This window comes from Hyla sarda, unplaced genomic scaffold, assembly GCF_029499605.1.
Source record: "Hyla sarda isolate aHylSar1 unplaced genomic scaffold, aHylSar1.hap1 scaffold_2651, whole genome shotgun sequence".
NCBI classification, from domain to species: Eukaryota; Metazoa; Chordata; class Amphibia; order Anura; family Hylidae; genus Hyla; species Hyla sarda.
Window position 1 is genome coordinate 1 of NW_026609344.1, and position 22,429 is coordinate 22,429.

General features: G+C 49.1%; 6 non-coding genes and 2 pseudogenes across 6 annotated transcripts; all 8 read right to left on the reverse strand.

Moving 5' to 3' along the window:
* Positions 1 to 618: 618 nt before the first annotated feature.
* On the reverse strand, positions 619 to 791 carry LOC130324631 (U2 spliceosomal RNA; annotated as a pseudogene).
* Positions 792 to 6,631: 5,840 nt separating this feature from the next.
* LOC130324632 (U2 spliceosomal RNA) lies at positions 6,632 to 6,801 on the reverse strand (annotated as a pseudogene).
* Positions 6,802 to 8,897: 2,096 nt separating this feature from the next.
* Positions 8,898 to 9,088, reverse strand: LOC130324625 (U2 spliceosomal RNA). The gene has a single exon (XR_008869596.1). It is a non-coding gene; the product is annotated as a U2 spliceosomal RNA (small nuclear RNA).
* Positions 9,089 to 11,177: 2,089 nt separating this feature from the next.
* On the reverse strand, positions 11,178 to 11,368 carry LOC130324634 (U2 spliceosomal RNA). The gene has a single exon (XR_008869601.1). It is a non-coding gene; the product is annotated as a U2 spliceosomal RNA (small nuclear RNA).
* Positions 11,369 to 13,457: 2,089 nt separating this feature from the next.
* LOC130324635 (U2 spliceosomal RNA) lies at positions 13,458 to 13,648 on the reverse strand. The gene has a single exon (XR_008869602.1). It is a non-coding gene; the product is annotated as a U2 spliceosomal RNA (small nuclear RNA).
* Positions 13,649 to 15,721: 2,073 nt separating this feature from the next.
* Positions 15,722 to 15,912, reverse strand: LOC130324637 (U2 spliceosomal RNA). The gene has a single exon (XR_008869603.1). It is a non-coding gene; the product is annotated as a U2 spliceosomal RNA (small nuclear RNA).
* A 2,074-nt stretch (positions 15,913 to 17,986) lies between these two features.
* LOC130324638 (U2 spliceosomal RNA) lies at positions 17,987 to 18,177 on the reverse strand. Its single transcript, XR_008869604.1, has one exon. It is a non-coding gene; the product is annotated as a U2 spliceosomal RNA (small nuclear RNA).
* A 2,083-nt stretch (positions 18,178 to 20,260) lies between these two features.
* On the reverse strand, positions 20,261 to 20,451 carry LOC130324626 (U2 spliceosomal RNA). The gene has a single exon (XR_008869597.1). It is a non-coding gene; the product is annotated as a U2 spliceosomal RNA (small nuclear RNA).
* Positions 20,452 to 22,429: the final 1,978 nt, after the last annotated feature.

Consider the following 22,429-nt stretch of genomic DNA (forward strand, 5'->3'; position numbering starts at 1 on the left):
ATTGATGCGGGACATAGACAGCCAGCTGATGACCAATCCATTAGTGCAATGGATGGCTGGAAGCATTTGTCTTTGCCTTTGCAATACCACAGAAGCAATGCATGGTCAATGTACAGCAATGACACACCTGTGTGAACAGCCAGGAGACCCCCCCCCCCATGTTATGTTACATAGTTACATAGTTAGTACGGTCGAAAAAAGACATATGTCCATCAAGTTCAACCAGGGAATTAAGGGGTAGGGGTGTGGCGCGATATTGGGGAAGGGATGAGATTTTATATTTCTTCATAAGCATTAATCTTATTTTGTCAATTAGGAACATTCAGCACCCACCCGCTATCAAGGCAGCTGCCTATCATGTCATGCCCTACCTGCACAGGTGTGCTGGCTACTCAAATGATCCAATTAAGGAGGCCATTTAGTCAGCAGCAGCAGAAGTCCTGTGCCTGGACGCTCCAACAGCGGCCAGACACAAGCAGAAGCAGCAGAAGCAGCAGCAGCAGCACCACCTTTTGTTTTTTGGCTGCAGCAGCAGCAAGGCCCACAGGGCTGGCTAGCTGGCTAGCCAGCAAGCAGGTAGCAATGAAAGTAGGAATCTTTCTTTTTAACCCTGTAAGGGGGTGGTGCACTGTACCCGAAGATACTGCCATATCGGGTCAATGCATAGGGCGACGGAAGCAAGCTTCGAAATCGGCCCCCGTTCTCAAAAATCCATTTAATATATGGTCCCCAGATAGGGGACGTATCAGATATTAAACTGATAAGAACAGATTTTTGATTGAAAGAGCTTTATTTTCCGTTCAGTCATTACAAGTCGTACAATAAATTACAGTCACACAAAGCATGATAGTACAATACACAGCAAAGGTTCCCTAAGCTATACATCGCACACCATGCTACTCTAACATTCAGCTCAATCCTGCAATAGAAAGGCACAAGAGATCAAACAAAAACCAAATAATACAATCTGTGATCGGGGTAGGGGTGTGGGCGACTATGTGGGGGTAGGGAGGGGGCGGATCACAGGGCCAAACTGTTGGGCTGTATCTTCAGGGAGACATGGGAGAAGGAGAGGGGTCTTCACTCCTCTTCTTCCTCATCAACGGCCGAGCTGTCCAAGATGGAATAGTCTCTAAGCAGGTTCTTGATGAACCTGCGGCAGTCCCGGACGGACATGTTTTCCCTGTTGATCACGAGGCGGTTCCTGGCAAGCCACACTGCGTCCTTAAAACAGTTCATAAGGCGCCAGGCCTCCTGGATGGCCTCCACGTCGTGGGTCCCAGGGAACAGGCCGTAAAGCACCGAATGGTACGATAGGCAGCTCCTGGGCACTGAGTCTCTGAGTTCCTGTTCTAGGGCGTCCAACAGACCCTGTGCAAAGGGGCACTGCCAAAACACGTGGAAAGATGTTTCCTCCACGTAGGGGCAACGGGGGCAGTACCGGGTCTTGCACAGGTTGCGGGCATGCATGAATGACCTGAGAGAGAGACCTCCCATGACGGCCATCCACGACAAGTCCTTGTGTCCATTGGTAAGCCGCTTTGAGGCCACATTGTTCCAAACTGTCTCTGCAGTGGCTGCGGGGAGTCCCGGAACCAGCTCGGTCGAGTCCTTAGCTCGGATGAGCTTGTGGATTGTCTTTGGCTTCCATAGGTCTGGTTTCAGTCCTTCCAGCTGGTGCTCCCTCACAAACCGGACAACATCCCCATAGAACCAGGGAGTGTTCCAGTTGTAAGGGATGGAGCTGTCCCACTTGTCCCAGCCCAGCTGTCTCCAGAGGGGCATGAGAAGCAAGCGAGACATGGACCTGCCCGCTGAGCCAGTCTTTTCTACAAGAGTCCGCTGCACCGTGACACATGCAAAGGAGGCCCTCAGCAGAGCGGGGATGTCGGGTATTCCCTTCCCACCCTTGCGGGGTTCCTTGTACATCACGGTCCTCTTGACTCTGTCCATTTTGCCCCAGACGAAGCCAAACACTGTCCGGGTGATGGCCTTGCAAACAGTGGTATGGGGAGGCCAGGCCTGTGCGGTATATTGGAGCACAGGCAAAACTTCACTCCGCAGGACAAGTGCCTTGCCTTCCATCGTGAGCTTTCTGGAGCTCCACAGTCCGATCTTCGAGTTTATCCTTCCTAGTCGGTCTTGCCAAGACTTAAGGGCCGCTCCTTCCTTCCCGAACCAGACTCCAAGAATTTGAATGAAGTCCGGCTTAATAGTAAAGGGGAAGGGGGCGGAAGAAGCCAGGTGCCATTCCCCGAAGAGCATGGCCTCCGACTTCCCGCAGTTGACTTTTGCCCCCGAAGCTCTGCCGAAGTCCTCGCAGGTCTGGACGAGTGCAGTCACCGAACGCTGGTCAGCGCAGAAGACGGTCACGTCGTCCATGTAGAGCGAGCACTTGACCTCGTGGCGATCTGGTCCTGGTGCGGTGATCCCTCTGATCTCTCCATTCTGCCGGATAGTCTCAGCGAAGAGCTCTATAACACAAACAAAAAGGAGAGGTGAAAGAGGGCAGCCTTGTCTAACCCCTGAAAGAATAGGAAAGGGGTCAGTCTTCCAGCCGTTCACCAACACCGTGCTGTAAATGTCAAAATACATAACGTTAACAAAAGAGCAAAACATCTTCCCCAGACCCAGCCTGCGCAAAACCCTGTCCATGAATGCGTGGGAGACACGGTCGAACGCCTTCTCCTGATCTAAGCTGACCAGGGCGGCGCGGCCCCCGCGGTCCTGGATGTAATGGACCGTGTCTCTCACAAGGGCAAGGCTGTCGGCAATCCTGCGGCCAGGAATGCTGCAGGTCTGGTCCGGATGGACGATCTGCCCCATGACAGGTTTCAGCCTGTTGGCCAGCACCTTGGCGAGGATCTTGTAGTCCACGTTCAGGAGAGAGATGGGACGCCAGTTTTTCAGGTCACATCTCTCCCCCTTCCGCTTATACAAGATCGTGATCATCCCTTCCCTCAACGACGGAGGCATTCTGCCCCCCACCACCATCTCCTCGTACACCTCCGACAGGTCCGGACAGATCAGGTCACCCAGCGCTACGTAGAGCTCGGCCGGGAGACCGTCACTGCCCGGGGTCTTGCCGGGCTTAAAGGATTTAGCGGCAGAGAGCAGCTCCCCCACCGTCAAGGGATCGTCCATAGCCGCCGCACCTGCGGGATCAACAACGTTAGTGACACCTGACAGGAACCTCTCGGCGGCTTCGGGGTCGGATGACTTGGGGGCGTAGAGGTTGCTGTAGAAGTCGTGGACGACCCCCATCACTTCCTCCTTGCCGCTCCTCATGTGTCCGGTCTCATCTCGTAGCTCAGTCAGGGGCGTGTGGCCGGCATGGAGCTTCCTGAAAAAGAAAGAGTTACATTTCTCACCCTTCTCCAGGTTCTCCACCTTGGAACGAAAGACGATTCGCTTGGATTCCTCCTCAAAGTGCCTTTTCAAGCTCTTTTTGGTCTCCTCCAGCTCCTCCCTGACGTCCCAGCCACACTGGAGCAGGTCCTGCAGGGACCGCAGCTCGCGCTGCAGTTTCCTCAAGTCCCACTTCTTCGCACACGCCTGTTGTCTGCCTTTTGCCTGAAAGAAACAACGGAATTCGACTTTAACATATTCCCACCAATCGCTGATGCACTTGAACAGACATTTGTCATTTCGCCATACAAGGTAAGCATCCCTAAGTTCCTCCATGACCTCCCTCTGCTCCAACAGGGCACAATTCAACTTCCAGGAGCCCGGGCCAGGTGGGAATCCATGGCCCAGAGTCCCCCGGAATCGAATGGCCCTGTGGTCAGAGAAGAAGCAGGGGACCATAGAGTACGACACCTTTCTGACTGCTCTCGAAGTGAAGATGAAGTCTATCCGAGAACGGAGCGAGCCATCGGGGCGGCTCCACGTATAGTTTACGGAGCCGTTCCCGATGGACCCGACAACGTCCTGCAAGGATGCCTCCGTCACCATCTCAATCAGCAGTTTAGACGTCACGTCCAGGTTGGCGGATGTGCCAGAACTGCGCCCGTCCACCTCAATGGGGCAGTTGAAGTCACCACCCAACACTACTGCTCTAGTGGTGGCGAGTTCAGCCCGCAGGGCCTGGAGAACCTCCAGTCGGACATCCCTCTCAGGGGAGGCATACACGTTGATGAGCCGCACGGGCTCACCCGCCCAGGAACCGTCTGCGACAAGAAGTCTGCCACAGACGAGCTCCCGGACGGAATCAAGTGCAAAGTTACCTCCCCTGATCAGGATGGCCACCCCCGCAGACCTATTGTCGCCCCCACCAGACCAGTAGGAAGGGCCGTGAGGCCACTGCCTGGCCAGATGGTTGTAAGACCTAGAAGCAGACAAAGCACATTCCTGCAACATGTAAACATCACACCTCTGGGAATCTAAGAACGTAAGAACAGTCTGAAATCTAAACCAAGCTCTAATACTCCTCACATTAATGCAGAAGATGTTGAGATCAGCCATGGGAATAAAAAGAGAGGTTAGTTCTGATACTAGTTACCAGTCTGGTCGGACGGGTCCTCTTCTCTGGCGCCTGTCGGCTCCTGTGGCTTCTCGTAGCGCCCTTCCAAGAACTCGTCGTAGACCGTGTTGGACGGAGTGTCCAGGATTTTCTTAACCTCTGGGTCCTGCAGCAGCTCCTCAATAGATTGAGCTTGGACTGGCTCTGCTTGGACCTGCTCCACTTGGGCCTGCTCCATCACCTCCTCTCCTTCTGAAGCTTCAAGGCTCTCGCAGACCTGCTCCATCTCCTCCTCCTCATCTGAAGCTTGAGGGGTCTCGCAGGTCTCGATTATCTTTCTTTTGTGGGACTCTTCTGATACGTTGTCCCTTCCTTTCCTCTTCCTCTGTATGGTACCTGGGGGAGGAAGCACAGGAAAGTCCTCTGAAGGGCGGGCACCAGCAGCTGGAGGGGGGTTAGGTGCTGCTGGGCCAGGAGAGAAAGGAGGCTGGGTGGGGCGGGGGGCAGGAGAGAGTGCCCGGGCAGGGGAGGACGGGGCAGGGGTGGGCCGGGCAGGGGAGGACGGGGCAGGGGTGGGCCGGGCAGGGGAGGACGGGGCAGGGGTGGGCCGGGGTGGGGTACGGGGGGCAGGGGTGGGCCGGGGTGGGGTACGGGGGGCAGGGGTGGGGCGGGATGGGGCAGGAGGGGCGGGGGTGGGACGGGATGGGGCAGGGGTGGGACGGGATGGGGCAGGGGTGGGACGGGATGGGGCAGGGGTGGGACGGGATGGGGCAGGACGGGATGGGGCAGGGGATGGGGCGGGAGGGGCAGGGGATGGGGCGGGAGGGGCAGGGGATGGGGCGGGAGGGGCAGGGGATGGGGCGGGAGGGGCAGGGGAGGGGCGGGACGGGGCAGGGGTGGTGGCTTTCGCCTTCTTACCCTCCTTGGTCGGCTTGGCCATCCGTGGTGTTGGCTCCGGAGCTGGGGCTGGCTTCGGTGCTCTCGCTGCCACAGATGCCCATGTTCTCTCCCTCTGGGGGCAGTCCTTGTAGCTGTGGGCTGCCAGTCCGCAGAGGTTGCAGGTCTTGCTCTTGGGGCAGTCCTTGGTCGTGTGACCTGTCACACGGCAATACCTGCAGGCATCCTCCGTACAGTCCTTGCCCTCGTGGCCCATCTTGCCACATCTCCTGCAGGTCTGCGGCATGTCCGGGTAGAAGATAAGTCCTGTGGAGTTGCCCAAGGAAAATGTCGTTGGCAGGTGCTGTAGTCCGTCTGGAGAAGCAGGGTTCTTGTTGAGTCTGACGACCACAGACCACTTGCAGGTCCAGTATCCGAGTGAGTTCAGGATGCGGGTGGGCTCCCTCACCACGGTGCAGAAGCGCTTCAGGAAGGTCGAGATGTCCGTGCCTGGGGTGTGTGGGTTCCGCATTGAGACCGTCACCCGCCTCTCCTCTCTTTGAATAAGGCAGTTGCCCACAAAGCGAGAGAAAGGGGATTCGGGACTCGCCGCTTTCACCACCTCCCAGTATCTTCTACAGGTCCCAATGGTGGCAAAGGTGATGTAGAAGATTCCCGAAAAGAAGGTTGCTATTCCCAGGGTGTCAGCCGTGGGGAAGCCTTGATCCGCCAGCATCTTCTTGCAGAACACGTCGTGGGACATGTCCGGCACCCTTCCGTCCACGGGCTTGAGCTTCAAGGCAACAGTCTGCCTCATCCAGGGCTCCAGGGTTGGAGCTTCCAGGTTAGGAATTCTGCCGCCCTTCTGCCTTGCCGTGCCGTGGTGGAGGTTGAAGCTTGCTGTGGTTGGGGCTGGACCTCCAGGCCTTGCCCTGCAGCCTCCTGGGTGGACTTGCTGGTTGAGGCCATGGCTTCTTCCAGCAGGCTCTTTTCCGCTTCCTTGCTTGCTTGTGGAGAGAGGCTTCGCAAAGTCTTCTTTCCCGGGTGGGAGGAGCTATGCAGATCCGGTCCCGGTGGGAGGAGCTATGCAAATCCTTCTCCAGAGGCAGCGAGTTTCTTCGAAAAGATTCTGCGCCGCCTTCCTCTTCGCCGCTGTTCCGGAATTCACCGCCGATTCCCTTCTTCCAGGTTCTTCGTCGGCTTCTTCCGGAGCTGCAGTCTTCAAGATCTTCTCCTTCTTCAGATGTTCCGAGGCAGGCAGGAGACGATCTTCAGGTGGTATGCTCTAGAGAAATGCGGTTCTAATAAGAACGAAAAGTACTGCAATCGTACTACGCAAAATCTCTACCACAATGCTTGGAGTTCTTCAGACCGTAGCGATCATGGTATCTCCCCTGCCAGGTAATCTGTTCTGATAAGAACAGATACTACACTTGATCTTAGCCAAAAGGCCGAGAAGCGATAACCGTGAAAGGGGCGGGCCCAACAAGGTCCCCTTCATGGGCACTATCACTGCTTGCTGTCAGGGAGGCTGCCAGACAATTTTCCATGCACACTCTGGGCTGGGGGGCAGTCAACCACCAGTACACACAGCAGAACCTAAACCCATACCATTATTGCTAAGCAGCAAGACAGGGGCCCATTGCACTCCCACGGGGCCTTTTTAAATGCAATCCATAACCCGGATTTGCCAGGAACCCTTCTTACTCCTCCTACTTGCATGTGACACTGGGCTTAGGATCTGCATAGGAAACACACACACAAGCACACACCTACCTTTGTTGCCTGCAGATGCCTCCTTGGCTGTCCCCAAACGGTATCAAACCAACACCCACGGGAAGCTGTAAGCATAGAGGACATGCCTGCACCCCATTGGACTTACCTGTGTGGGTTAAATCCGGGTTATTTGACAACCTATGGCGGTGATGGTTCTGCTCAGGCAGAGCAGTGCTGATGCTCCTCATAAAGCTGTCGCTGCTGTGAAGGTTCTAGGTGACATCACAAATCCCTATGGTTACATACACAACAAAGCTGGGTTGTTGTTGTTTACACTCTGCAAGGCCTGTGGAAGTGAGTGACATCATAGCACTGTAGTTCTGAGGGTTCAAGATGGATGCAACAATCTCCTGTTGCTTCTATGAAGGCCGTAATAGACGACATCACCAAACAGCTCCATAGTCACATACACAGCAAAGGAGAGATGTTGTTTACACCTAGTGATGTCAGTGGTATTGAGTGACATCACAGCACAGTGCTAAGGCTCCTGGGCCTGGACACAGCAGCGGCTGCAATATCTCAACGGAGAATACGTTTATATCTATGTGTGTGTGTGCGCATATATATATATATATATATATATATATATATATATATATATATTTCTCCGCCGAAATCACTTTTAAACCCATTTCCACCTTTTTTTCCCTTCTCTTCCTCTTACTTTTTTTTCACGTTTTTTTACGTTTTTCTCCTTTTCGCCTCTTTTCTGGGCGTATTATTCTTCTTTTTCTTCTTTTTTTTCGTCTAATGCATACCCCATCAGTGCAGCAATGCTTATTCAATACCGCCAGCAGATGGAGACACTGGGGGATAATTTTCTAAGGATTTATACTGATTTTTCCTGTCTGAATTTGTCGCACAGAAAGTTGCAGGCCAAATATGTGTGACATTTCTGCGACTTTAGCTTCTAGAGCATTTTTACAACATTATACATAGGTGCTGAATACATAAAAAGCGACTGTTCAGCGACAGACAAGTCGCATCGGCTGAAAGTAGGCCAGAATGTCAGTCCATGTTGGAGCAGGTTTAGATACAGTCTAAAGCATAGATCTCAAAGTCTGTGCACAGAATTTAGCAAGGGCCTCGCACCTTCTGATGCATCAGGTAGGTGCACAATAGCATAGCCTAACCCTCTGTACTTTGGTCTATATTGATGCGGGACATAGACAGCCAGCTGATGACCAATCCATTAGTGCAATGGATGGCTGGAAGCATTTGTCTTTGCCTTTGCAATACCACAGAAGCAATGCATGGTCAATGTACAGCAATGACACACCTGTGTGAACAGCCAGGAGACCCCCCCCCCCCATGTTATGTTACATAGTTACATAGTTAGTACGGTCGAAAAAAGACATATGTCCATCAAGTTCAACCAGGGAATTAAGGGGTAGGGGTGTGGCGCGATATTGGGGAAGGGATGAGATTTTATATTTCTTCATAAGCATTAATCTTATTTTGTCAATTAGGAACATTCAGCACCCACCCGCTATCAAGGCAGCTGCCTATCATGTCATGCCCTACCTGCACAGGTGTGCTGGCTACTCAAATGATCCAATTAAGGAGGCCATTTAGTCAGCAGCAGCAGAAGTCCTGTGCCTGGACGCTCCAACAGGGGCCAGACACAAGCAGAAGCAGAAGCAGCAGAAGCAGCAGAAGCAGCAGCAGCACCACCTTTTGTTTTTTGGCTGCAGCAGCAGCAAGGCCCACAGGGCTGGCTAGCTGGCTAGCCAGCAAGCAGGTAGCAATGAAAGTAGGAATCTTTCTTTTTAACCCTGTAAGGGGGTGGTGCACTGTACCCGAAGATACTGCCATATCGGGTCAATGCATAGGGCGACGGAAGCAAGCTTCGAAATCGGCCCCCGTTCTCAAAAATCCATTTAATATATGGTCCCCAGATAGGGGACGTATCAGATATTAAACTGATAAGAACAGATACTACACTTGATCTTAGCCAAAAGGCCGAGAAGCGATAACCGTGAAAGGGGCGGGCCCAACAAGGTCCCCTTCATGGGCACTATCACTGCTTGCTGTCAGGGAGGCTGCCAGACAATTTTCCATGCACACTCTGGGCTGGGGGGCAGTCAACCACCAGTACACACAGCAGAACCTAAACCCATACCATTATTGCTAAGCAGCAAGACAGGGGCCCATTGCACTCCCACGGGGCCTTTTTAAATGCAATCCATAACCCGGATTTGCCAGGAACCCTTCTTACTCCTCCTACTTGCATGTGACACTGGGCTTAGGATCTGCATAGGAAACACACACACAAGCACACACCTACCTTTGTTGCCTGCAGATGCCTCCTTGGCTGTCCCCAAACGGTATCAAACCAACACCCACGGGAAGCTGTAAGCATAGAGGACATGCCTGCACCCCATTGGACTTACCTGTGTGGGTTAAATCCGGGTTATTTGACAACCTATGGCGGTGATGGTTCTGCTCAGGCAGAGCAGTGCTGATGCTCCTCATAAAGCTGTCGCTGCTGTGAAGGTTCTAGGTGACATCACAAATCCCTATGGTTACATACACAACAAAGCTGGGTTGTTGTTGTTTACACTCTGCAAGGCCTGTGGAAGTGAGTGACATCATAGCACTGTAGTTCTGAGGGTTCAAGATGGATGCAACAATCTCCTGTTGCTTCTATGAAGGCCGTAATAGACGACATCACCAAACAGCTCCATAGTCACATACACAGCAAAGGAGAGATGTTGTTTACACCTAGTGATGTCAGTGGTATTGAGTGACATCACAGCACAGTGCTAAGGCTCCTGGGCCTGGACACAGCAGCGGCTGCAATATCTCAACGGAGAATACGTTTATATCTATGTGTGTGTGTGCGCATATATATATATATATATATATATATATATATATATATATATATATATTCTCCGCCGAAATCACTTTTAAACCCATTTCCACCTTTTTTTCCCTTCTCTTCCTCTTACTTTTTTTTCACGTTTTTTTACGTTTTTCTCCTTTTCGCCTCTTTTCTGGGCGTATTATTCTTCTTTTTCTTCTTTTTTTTCGTCTAATGCATACCCCATCAGTGCAGCAATGCTTATTCAATACCGCCAGCAGATGGAGACACTGGGGGATAATTTTCTAAGGATTTATACTGATTTTTCCTGTCTGAATTTGTCGTACAGAAAGTTGCAGGCCAAATATGTGTGACATTTCTGCGACTTTAGCTTCTAGAGCATTTTTACAACATTATACATAGGTGCTGAATACATAAAAAGCGACTGTTCAGCGACAGACAAGTCGCATCGGCTGAAAGTAGGCCAGAATGTCAGTCCATGTTGGAGCAGGTTTAGATACAGTCTAAAGCATAGATCTCAAAGTCTGTGCACAGAATTTAGCAAGGGCCTCGCACCTTCTGATGCATCAGGTAGGTGCACAATAGCATAGCCTAACCCTCTGTACTTTGGTCTATATTGATGCGGGACATAGACAGCCAGCTGATGACCAATCCATTAGTGCAATGGATGGCTGGAAGCATTTGTCTTTGCCTTTGCAATACCACAGAAGCAATGCATGGTCAATGTACAGCAATGACACACCTGTGTGAACAGCCAGGAGACCCCCCCCCCCATGTTATGTTACATAGTTACATAGTTAGTACGGTCGAAAAAAGACATATGTCCATCAAGTTCAACCAGGGAATTAAGGGGTAGGGGTGTGGCGCGATATTGGGGAAGGGATGAGATTTTATATTTCTTCATAAGCATTAATCTTATTTTGTCAATTAGGAACATTCAGCACCCACCCGCTATCAAGGCAGCTGCCTATCATGTCATGCCCTACCTGCACAGGTGTGCTGGCTACTCAAATGATCCAATTAAGGAGGCCATTTAGTCAGCAGCAGCAGAAGTCCTGTGCCTGGACGCTCCAACAGGGGCCAGACACAAGCAGAAGCAGAAGCAGCAGAAGCAGCAGCAGCACCACCTTTTGTTTTTTGGCTGCAGCAGCAGCAAGGCCCACAGGGCTGGCTAGCTGGCTAGCCAGCAAGCAGGTAGCAATGAAAGTAGGAATCTTTCTTTTTAACCCTGTAAGGGGGTGGTGCACTGTACCCGAAGATACTGCCATATCGGGTCAATGCATAGGGCGACGGAAGCAAGCTTCGAAATCGGCCCCCGTTCTCAAAAATCCATTTAATATATGGTCCCCAGATAGGGGACGTATCAGATATTAAACTGATAAGAACAGATACTACACTTGATCTTAGCCAAAAGGCCGAGAAGCGATAACCGTGAAAGGGGCGGGCCCAACAAGGTCCCCTTCATGGGCACTATCACTGCTTGCTGTCAGGGAGGCTGCCAGACAATTTTCCATGCACACTCTGGGCTGGGGGGCAGTCAACCACCAGTACACACAGCAGAACCTAAACCCATACCATTATTGCTAAGCAGCAAGACAGGGGCCCATTGCACTCCCACGGGGCCTTTTTAAATGCAATCCATAACCCGGATTTGCCAGGAACCCTTCTTACTCCTCCTACTTGCATGTGACACTGGGCTTAGGATCTGCATAGGAAACACACACACAAGCACACACCTACCTTTGTTGCCTGCAGATGCCTCCTTGGCTGTCCCCAAACGGTATCAAACCAACACCCACGGGAAGCTGTAAGCATAGAGGACATGCCTGCACCCCATTGGACTTACCTGTGTGGGTTAAATCCGGGTTATTTGACAACCTATGGCGGTGATGGTTCTGCTCAGGCAGAGCAGTGCTGATGCTCCTCATAAAGCTGTCGCTGCTGTGAAGGTTCTAGGTGACATCACAAATCCCTATGGTTACATACACAACAAAGCTGGGTTGTTGTTGTTTACACTCTGCAAGGCCTGTGGAAGTGAGTGACATCATAGCACTGTAGTTCTGAGGGTTCAAGATGGATGCAACAATCTCCTGTTGCTTCTATGAAGGCCGTAATAGACGACATCACCAAACAGCTCCATAGTCACATACACAGCAAAGGAGAGATGTTGTTTACACCTAGTGATGTCAGTGGTATTGAGTGACATCACAGCACAGTGCTAAGGCTCCTGGGCCTGGACACAGCAGCGGCTGCAATATCTCAACGGAGAATACGTTTATATCTATGTGTGTGTGTGCGCATATATATATATATATATATATATATATATATATATATATATATATTTCTCCGCCGAAATCACTTTTAAACCCATTTCCACCTTTTTTTCCCTTCTCTTCCTCTTACTTTTTTTTCACGTTTTTTTACGTTTTTCTCCTTTTCGCCTCTTTTCTGGGCGTATTATTCTTCTTTTTCTTCTTTTTTTTCGTCTAATGCATACCCCATCAGTGCAGCAATGCTTATTCAATACCGCCAGCAGATGGAGACACTGGGGGATAATTTTCTAAGGATTTATACTGATTTTTCCTGTCTGAATTTGTCGCACAGAAAGTTGCAGGCCAAATATGTGTGACATTTCTGCGACTTTAGCTTCTAGAGCATTTTTACAACATTATACATAGGTGCTGAATACATAAAAAGCGACTGTTCAGCGACAGACAAGTCGCATCGGCTGAAAGTAGGCCAGAATGTCAGTCCATGTTGGAGCAGGTTTAGATACAGTCTAAAGCATAGATCTCAAAGTCTGTGCACAGAATTTAGCAAGGGCCTCGCACCTTCTGATGCATCAGGTAGGTGCACAATAGCATAGCCTAACCCTCTGTACTTTGGTCTATATTGATGCGGGACATAGACAGCCAGCTGATGACCAATCCATTAGTGCAATGGATGGCTGGAAGCATTTGTCTTTGCCTTTGCAATACCACAGAAGCAATGCATGGTCAATGTACAGCAATGACACACCTGTGTGAACAGCCAGGAGACCCCCCCCCCCCATGTTATGTTACATAGTTACATAGTTAGTACGGTCGAAAAAAGACATATGTCCATCAAGTTCAACCAGGGAATTAAGGGGTAGGGGTGTGGCGCGATATTGGGGAAGGGATGAGATTTTATATTTCTTCATAAGCATTAATCTTATTTTGTCAATTAGGAACATTCAGCACCCACCCGCTATCAAGGCAGCTGCCTATCATGTCATGCCCTACCTGCACAGGTGTGCTGGCTACTCAAATGATCCAATTAAGGAGGCCATTTAGTCAGCAGCAGCAGAAGTCCTGTGCCTGGACGCTCCAACAGGGGCCAGACACAAGCAGAAGCAGAAGCAGCAGAAGCAGCAGCAGCACCACCTTTTGTTTTTTGGCTGCAGCAGCAGCAAGGCCCACAGGGCTGGCTAGCTGGCTAGCCAGCAAGCAGGTAGCAATGAAAGTAGGAATCTTTCTTTTTAACCCTGTAAGGGGGTGGTGCACTGTACCCGAAGATACTGCCATATCGGGTCAATGCATAGGGCGACGGAAGCAAGCTTCGAAATCGGCCCCCGTTCTCAAAAATCCATTTAATATATGGTCCCCAGATAGGGGACGTATCAGATATTAAACTGATAAGAACAGATACTACACTTGATCTTAGCCAAAAGGCCGAGAAGCGATAACCGTGAAAGGGGCGGGCCCAACAAGGTCCCCTTCATGGGCACTATCACTGCTTGCTGTCAGGGAGGCTGCCAGACAATTTTCCATGCACACTCTGGGCTGTCGGGCAGTCAACCACCAGTACACACAGCAGAACCTAAACCCATACCATTATTGCTAAGCAGCAAGACAGGGGCCCATTGCACTCCCACGGGGCCTTTTTAAATGCAATCCATAACCCGGATTTGCCAGGAACCCTTCTTACTCCTCCTACTTGCATGTGACACTGGGCTTAGGATCTGCATAGGAAACACACACACAAGCACACACCTACCTTTGTTGCCTGCAGATGCCTCCTTGGCTGTCCCCAAACGGTATCAAACCAACACCCACGGGAAGCTGTAAGCATAGAGGACATGCCTGCACCCCATTGGACTTACCTGTGTGGGTTAAATCCGGGTTATTTGACAACCTATGGCGGTGATGGTTCTGCTCAGGCAGAGCAGTGCTGATGCTCCTCATAAAGCTGTCGCTGCTGTGAAGGTTCTAGGTGACATCACAAATCCCTATGGTTACATACACAACAAAGCTGGGTTGTTGTTGTTTACACTCTGCAAGGCCTGTGGAAGTGAGTGACATCATAGCACTGTAGTTCTGAGGGTTCAAGATGGATGCAACAATCTCCTGTTGCTTCTATGAAGGCCGTAATAGACGACATCACCAAACAGCTCCATAGTCACATACACAGCAAAGGAGAGATGTTGTTTACACCTAGTGATGTCAGTGGTATTGAGTGACATCACAGCACAGTGCTAAGGCTCCTGGGCCTGGACACAGCAGCGGCTGCAATATCTCAACGGAGAATACGTTTATATCTATGTGTGTGTGTGCGCATATATATATATATATATATATATATATATATATATATATATATTTCTCCGCCGAAATCACTTTTAAACCCATTTCCACCTTTTTTTCCCTTCTCTTCCTCTTACTTTTTTTTCACGTTTTTTTACGTTTTTCTCCTTTTCGCCTCTTTTCTGGGCGTATTATTCTTCTTTTTCTTCTTTTTTTTCGTCTAATGCATACCCCATCAGTGCAGCAATGCTTATTCAATACCGCCAGCAGATGGAGACACTGGGGGATAATTTTCTAAGGATTTATACTGATTTTTCCTGTCTGACTTTGTCGCACAGAAAGTTGCAGGCCAAATATGTGTGACATTTCTGCGACTTTAGCTTCTAGAGCATTTTTACAACATTATACATAGGTGCTGAATACATAAAAAGCGACTGTTCAGCGACAGACAAGTCGCATCGGCTGAAAGTAGGCCAGAATGTCAGTCCATGTTGGAGCAGGTTTAGATACAGTCTAAAGTATAGATCTCAAAGTCTGTGCACAGAATTTAGCAAGGGCCTCGCACCTTCTGATGCATCAGGTAGGTGCACAATAGCATAGCCTAACCCTCTGTACTTTGGTCTATATTGATGCGGGACATAGACAGCCAGCTGATGACCAATCCATTAGTGCAATGGATGGCTGGAAGCATTTGTCTTTGCCTTTGCAATACCACAGAAGCAATGCATGGTCAATGTACAGCAATGACACACCTGTGTGAACAGCCAGGAGACCCCCCCCCCATGTTATGTTACATAGTTACATAGTTAGTACGGTCGAAAAAAGACATATGTCCATCAAGTTCAACCAGGGAATTAAGGGGTAGGGGTGTGGCGCGATATTGGGGAAGGGATGAGATTTTATATTTCTTCATAAGCATTAATCTTATTTTGTCAATTAGGAACATTCAGCACCCACCCGCTATCAAGGCAGCTGCCTATCATGTCATGCCCTACCTGCACAGGTGTGCTGGCTACTCAAATGATCCAATTAAGGAGGCCATTTAGTCAGCAGCAGCAGAAGTCCTGTGCCTGGACGCTCCAACAGCGGCCAGACACAAGCAGAAGCAGCAGCAGCAGCACCACCTTTTGTTTTTTGGCTGCAGCAGCAGCAAGGCCCACAGGGCTGGCTAGCTGGCTAGCCAGCAAGCAGGTAGCAATGAAAGTAGGAATCTTTCTTTTTAACCCTGTAAGGGGGTGGTGCACTGTACCCGAAGATACTGCCATATCGGGTCAATGCATAGGGCGACGGAAGCAAGCTTCGAAATCGGCCCCCGTTCTCAAAAATCCATTTAATATATGGTCCCCAGATAGGGGACGTATCAGATATTAAACTGATAAGAACAGATACTACACTTGATCTTAGCCAAAAGGCCGAGAAGCGATAACCGTGAAAGGGGCGGGCCCAACAAGGTCCCCTTCATGGGCACTATCACTGCTTGCTGTCAGGGAGGCTGCCAGACAATTTTCCATGCACACTCTGGGCTGGGGGGCAGTCAACCACCAGTACACACAGCAGAACCTAAACCCATACCATTATTGCTAAGCAGCAAGACAGGGGCCCATTGCACTCCCACGGGGCCTTTTTAAATGCAATCCATAACCCGGATTTGCCAGGAACCCTTCTTACTCCTCCTACTTGCATGTGACACTGGGCTTAGGATCTGCATAGGAAACACACACACAAGCACACACCTACCTTTGTTGCCTGCAGATGCCTCCTTGGCTGTCCCCAAACGGTATCAAACCAACACCCACGGGAAGCTGTAAGCATAGAGGACATGCCTGCACCCCATTGGACTTACCTGTGTGGGTTAAACCCGGGTTATTTGACAACCTATGGCGGTGATGGTTCTGCTCAGGCAGAGCAGTGCTGATGCTCCTCATAAAGCTGTCGCTGCTGTGAAGGTTCTAGGTGACATCACAAATCCCTATGGTTACATACACAACAAAGCTGGGTTGTTGTTGTTTACACTCTGCAAGGCCTGTGGAAGTGAGTGACATCATAGCACTGTAGTTCTGAGGGTTCTAGATGGATGCAACAATCTCCTGTTGCTTCTATGAAGGCCATAATAGACGACATCACCAAACAGCTCCATAGTCACATACACAGCAAAGGAGAGATGTTGTTTACACCTAGTGATGTCAGTGGTATTGAGTGACATCACAGCACAGTGCTAAGGCTCCTGGGCCTGGACACAGCAGCGGCTGCAATATCTCAACGGAGAATACTTTTATATATATGTGTGTGTGTGCGCATATATATATATATATATATATATATATATATATATTTCTCCGCCGAAATCACTTTTAAACCCATTTCCACCTTTTTTTCCCTTCTCTTCCTCTTACTTTTTTTTCACGTTTTTTTACGTTTTTCTCCTTTTCGCCTCTTTTCTGGGCGTATTATTCTTCTTTTTCTTCTTTTTTTTCGTCTAATGCATACCCCATCAGTGCAGCAATGCTTATTCAATACCGCCAGCAGATGGAGACACTGGGGGATAATTTTCTAAGGATTTATACTGATTTTTCCTGTCTGAATTTGTCGCACAGAAAGTTGCAGGCCAAATATGTGTGACATTTCTGCGACTTTAGCTTCTAGAGCATTTTTACAACATTATACATAGGTGCTGAATACATAAAAAGCGACTGTTCAGCGACAGACAAGTCGCATCGGCTGAAAGTAGGCCAGAATGTCAGTCCATGTTGGAGCAGGTTTAGATACAGTCTAAAGTATAGATCTCAAAGTCTGTGCACAGAATTTAGCAAGGGCCTCGCACCTTCTGATGCATCAGGTAGGTGCACAATAGCATAGCCTAACCCTCTGTACTTTGGTCTATATTGATGCGGGACATAGACAGCCAGCTGATGACCAATCCATTAGTGCAATGGATGGCTGGAAGCATTTGTCTTTGCCTTTGCAATACCACAGAAGCAATGCATGGTCAATGTACAGCAATGACACACCTGTGTGAACAGCCAGGAGACCCCCCCCCCATGTTATGTTACATAGTTACATAGTTAGTACGGTCGAAAAAAGACATATGTCCATCAAGTTCAACCAGGGAATTAAGGGGTAGGGGTGTGGCGCGATATTGGGGAAGGGATGAGATTTTATATTTCTTCATAAGCATTAATCTTATTTTGTCAATTAGGAACATTCAGCACCCACCCGCTATCAAGGCAGCTGCCTATCATGTCATGCCCTACCTGCACAGGTGTGCTGGCTACTCAAATGATCCAATTAAGGAGGCCATTTAGTCAGCAGCAGCAGAAGTCCTGTGCCTGGACGCTCCAACAGCGGCCAGACACAAGCAGAAGCAGCAGAAGCAGCAGCAGCAGCACCACCTTTTGTTTTTTGGCTGCAGCAGCAGCAAGGCCCACAGGGCTGGCTAGCTGGCTAGCCAGCAAGCAGGTAGCAATGAAAGTAGGAATCTTTCTTTTTAACCCTGTAAGGGGGTGGTGCACTGTACCCGAAGATACTGCCATATCGGGTCAATGCATAGGGCGACGGAAGCAAGCTTCGAAATCGGCCCCCGTTCTCAAAAATCCATTTAATATATGGTCCCCAGATAGGGGACGTATCAGATATTAAACTGATAAGAACAGATACTACACTTGATCTTAGCCAAAAGGCCGAGAAGCGATAACCGTGAAAGGGGCGGGCCCAACAAGGTCCCCTTCATGGGCACTATCACTGCTTGCTGTCAGGGAGGCTGCCAGACAATTTTCCATGCACACTCTGGGCTGGGGGGCAGTCAACCACCAGTACACACAGCAGAACCTAAACCCATACCATTATTGCTAAGCAGCAAGACAGGGGTCCATTGCACTCCCACGGGGCCTTTTTAAATGCAATCCATAACCCGGATTTGCCAGGAACCCTTCTTACTCCTCCTACTTGCATGTGACACTGGGCTTAGGATCTGCATAGGAAACACACACACAAGCACACACCTACCTTTGTTGCCTGCAGATGCCTCCTTGGCTGTCCCCAAACGGTATCAAACCAACACCCACGGGAAGCTGTAAGCATAGAGGACATGCCTGCACCCCATTGGACTTACCTGTGTGGGTTAAACCCGGGTTATTTGACAACCTATGGCGGTGATGGTTCTGCTCAGGCAGAGCAGTGCTGATGCTCCTCATAAAGCTGTCGCTGCTGTGAAGGTTCTAGGTGACATCACAAATCCCTATGGTTACATACACAACAAAGCTGGGTTGTTGTTGTTTACACTCTGCAAGGCCTGTGGAAGTGAGTGACATCATAGCACTGTAGTTCTGAGGGTTCTAGATGGATGCAACAATCTCCTGTTGCTTCTATGAAGGCCATAATAGACGACATCACCAAACAGCTCCATAGTCACATACACAGCAAAGGAGAGATGTTGTTTACACCTAGTGATGTCAGTGGTATTGAGTGACATCACAGCACAGTGCTAAGGCTCCTGGGCCTGGACACAGCAGCGGCTGCAATATCTCAACGGAGAATACGTTTATATATATGTGTGTGTGTGCGCGTATATATATATATATATATATATATATATATATATATATATATTTCTCCGCCGAAATCACTTTTAAACCCATTTCCACCTTTTTTTCCCTTCTCTTCTTCTTACTTTTTTTTCACGTTTTTTTACGTTTTTCTCCTTTTCGCCTCTTTTCTGGGCGTATTATTCTTCTTTTTCTTCTTTTTTTTCGTCTAATGCATACCCCATCAGTGCAGCAATGCTTATTCAATACCGCCAGCAGATGGAGACACTGGGGGATAATTTTCTAAGGATTTATACTGATTTTTCCTGTCTGAATTTGTCGCACAGAAAGTTGCAGGCCAAATATGTGTGACATTTCTGCGACTTTAGCTTCTAGAGCATTTTTACAACATTATACATAGGTGCTGAATACATAAAAAGCGACTGTTCAGCGACAGACAAGTCGCATCGGCTGAAAGTAGGCCAGAATGTCAGTCCATGTTGGAGCAGGTTTAGATACAGTCTAAAGTATAGATCTCAAAGTCTGTGCACAGAATTTAGCAAGGGCCTCGCACCTTCTGATGCATCAGGTAGGTGCACAATAGCATAGCCTAACCCTCTGTACTTTGGTCTATATTGATGCGGGACATAGACAGCCAGCTGATGACCAATCCATTAGTGCAATGGATGGCTGGAAGCATTTGTCTTTGCCTTTGCAATACCACAGAAGCAATGCATGGTCAATGTACAGCAATGACACACCTGTGTGAACAGCCAGGAGACCCCCCCCCCCATGTTATGTTACATAGTTACATAGTTAGTACGGTCGAAAAAAGACATATGTCCATCAAGTTCAACCAGGGAATTAAGGGGTAGGGGTGTGGCGCGATATTGGGGAAGGGATGAGATTTTATATTTCTTCATAAGCATTAATCTTATTTTGTCAATTAGGAACATTCAGCACCCACCCGCTATCAAGGCAGCTGCCTATCATGTCATGCCCTACCTGCACAGGTGTGCTGGCTACTCAAATGATCCAATTAAGGAGGCCATTTAGTCAGCAGCAGCAGAAGTCCTGTGCCTGGACGCTCCAACAGCGGCCAGACACAAGCAGAAGCAGCAGAAGCAGCAGCAGCAGCACCACCTTTTGTTTTTTGGCTGCAGCAGCAGCAAGGCCCACAGGGCTGGCTAGCTGGCTAGCCAGCAAGCAGGTAGCAATGAAAGTAGGAATCTTTCTTTTTAACCCTGTAAGGGGGTGGTGCACTGTACCCGAAGATACTGCCATATCGGGTCAATGCATAGGGCGACGGAAGCAAGCTTCGAAATCGGCCCCCGTTCTCAAAAATCCATTTAATATATGGTCCCCAGATAGGGGACGTATCAGATATTAAACTGATAAGAACAGATACTACACTTGATCTTAGCCAAAAGGCCGAGAAGCGATAACCGTGAAAGGGGCGGGCCCAACAAGGTCCCCTTCATGGGCACTATCACTGCTTGCTGTCAGGGAGGCTGCCAGACAATTTTCCATGCACACTCTGGGCTGGGGGGCAGTCAACCACCAGTACACACAGCAGAACCTAAACCCATACCATTATTGCTAAGCAGCAAGACAGGGGCCCATTGCACTCCCACGGGGCCTTTTTAAATGCAATCCATAACCCGGATTTGCCAGGAACCCTTCTTACTCCTCCTACTTGCATGTGACACTGGGCTTAGGATCTGCATAGGAAACACACACACAAGCACACACCTACCTTTGTTGCCTGCAGATGCCTCCTTGGCTGTCCCCAAACGGTATCAAACCAACACCCACGGGAAGCTGTAAGCATAGAGGACATGCCTGCACCCCATTGGACTTACCTGTGTGGGTTAAACCCGGGTTATTTGACAACCTATGGCGGTGATGGTTCTGCTCAGGCAGAGCAGTGCTGATGCTCCTCATAAAGCTGTCGCTGCTGTGAAGGTTCTAGGTGACATCACAAATCCCTATGGTTACATACACAACAAAGCTGGGTTGTTGTTGTTTACACTCTGCAAGGCCTGTGGAAGTGAGTGACATCATAGCACTGTAGTTCTGAGGGTTCTAGATGGATGCAACAATCTCCTGTTGCTTCTATGAAGGCCATAATAGACGACATCACCAAACAGCTCCATAGTCACATACACAGCAAAGGAGAGATGTTGTTTACACCTAGTGATGTCAGTGGTATTGAGTGACATCACAGCACAGTGCTAAGGCTCCTGGGCCTGGACACAGCAGCGGCTGCAATATCTCAACGGAGAATACGTTTATATATATGTGTGTGTGTGCGCGTATATATATATATATATATATATATATATATATATATATTTCTCCGCCGAAATCACTTTTAAACCCATTTCCACCTTTTTTTCCCTTCTCTTCCTCTTACTTTTTTTTCACGTTTTTTTACGTTTTTCTCCTTTTCGCCTCTTTTCTGGGCGTATTATTCTTCTTTTTCTTCTTTTTTTTCGTCTAATGCATACCCCATCAGTGCAGCAATGCTTATTCAATACCGCCAGCAGATGGAGACACTGGGGGATAATTTTCTAAGGATTTATACTGATTTTTCCTGTCTGACTTTGTCGCACAGAAAGTTGCAGGCCAAATATGTGTGACATTTCTGCGACTTTAGCTTCTAGAGCATTTTTACAACATTATACATAGGTGCTGAATACATAAAAAGCGACTGTTCAGCGACAGACAAGTCGCATCGGCTGAAAGTAGGCCAGAATGTCAGTCCATGTTGGAGCAGGTTTAGATACAGTCTAAAGTATAGATCTCAAAGTCTGTGCACAGAATTTAGCAAGGGCCTCGCACCTTCTGATGCATCAGGTAGGTGCACAATAGCATAGCCTAACCCTCTGTACTTTGGTCTATATTGATGCGGGACATAGACAGCCAGCTGATGACCAATCCATTAGTGCAATGGATGGCTGGAAGCATTTGTCTTTGCCTTTGCAATACCACAGAAGCAATGCATGGTCAATGTACAGCAATGACACACCTGTGTGAACAGCCAGGAGACCCCCCCCCCCATGTTATGTTACATAGTTACATAGTTAGTACGGTCGAAAAAAGACATATGTCCATCAAGTTCAACCAGGGAATTAAGGGGTAGGGGTGTGGCGCGATATTGGGGAAGGGATGAGATTTTATATTTCTTCATAAGCATTAATCTTATTTTGTCAATTAGGAACATTCAGCACCCACCCGCTATCAAGGCAGCTGCCTATCATGTCATGCCCTACCTGCACAGGTGTGCTGGCTACTCAAATGATCCAATTAAGGAGGCCATTTAGTCAGCAGCAGCAGAAGTCCTGTGCCTGGACGCTCCAACAGCGGCCAGACACAAGCAGAAGCAGCAGAAGCAGCAGCAGCAGCACCACCTTTTGTT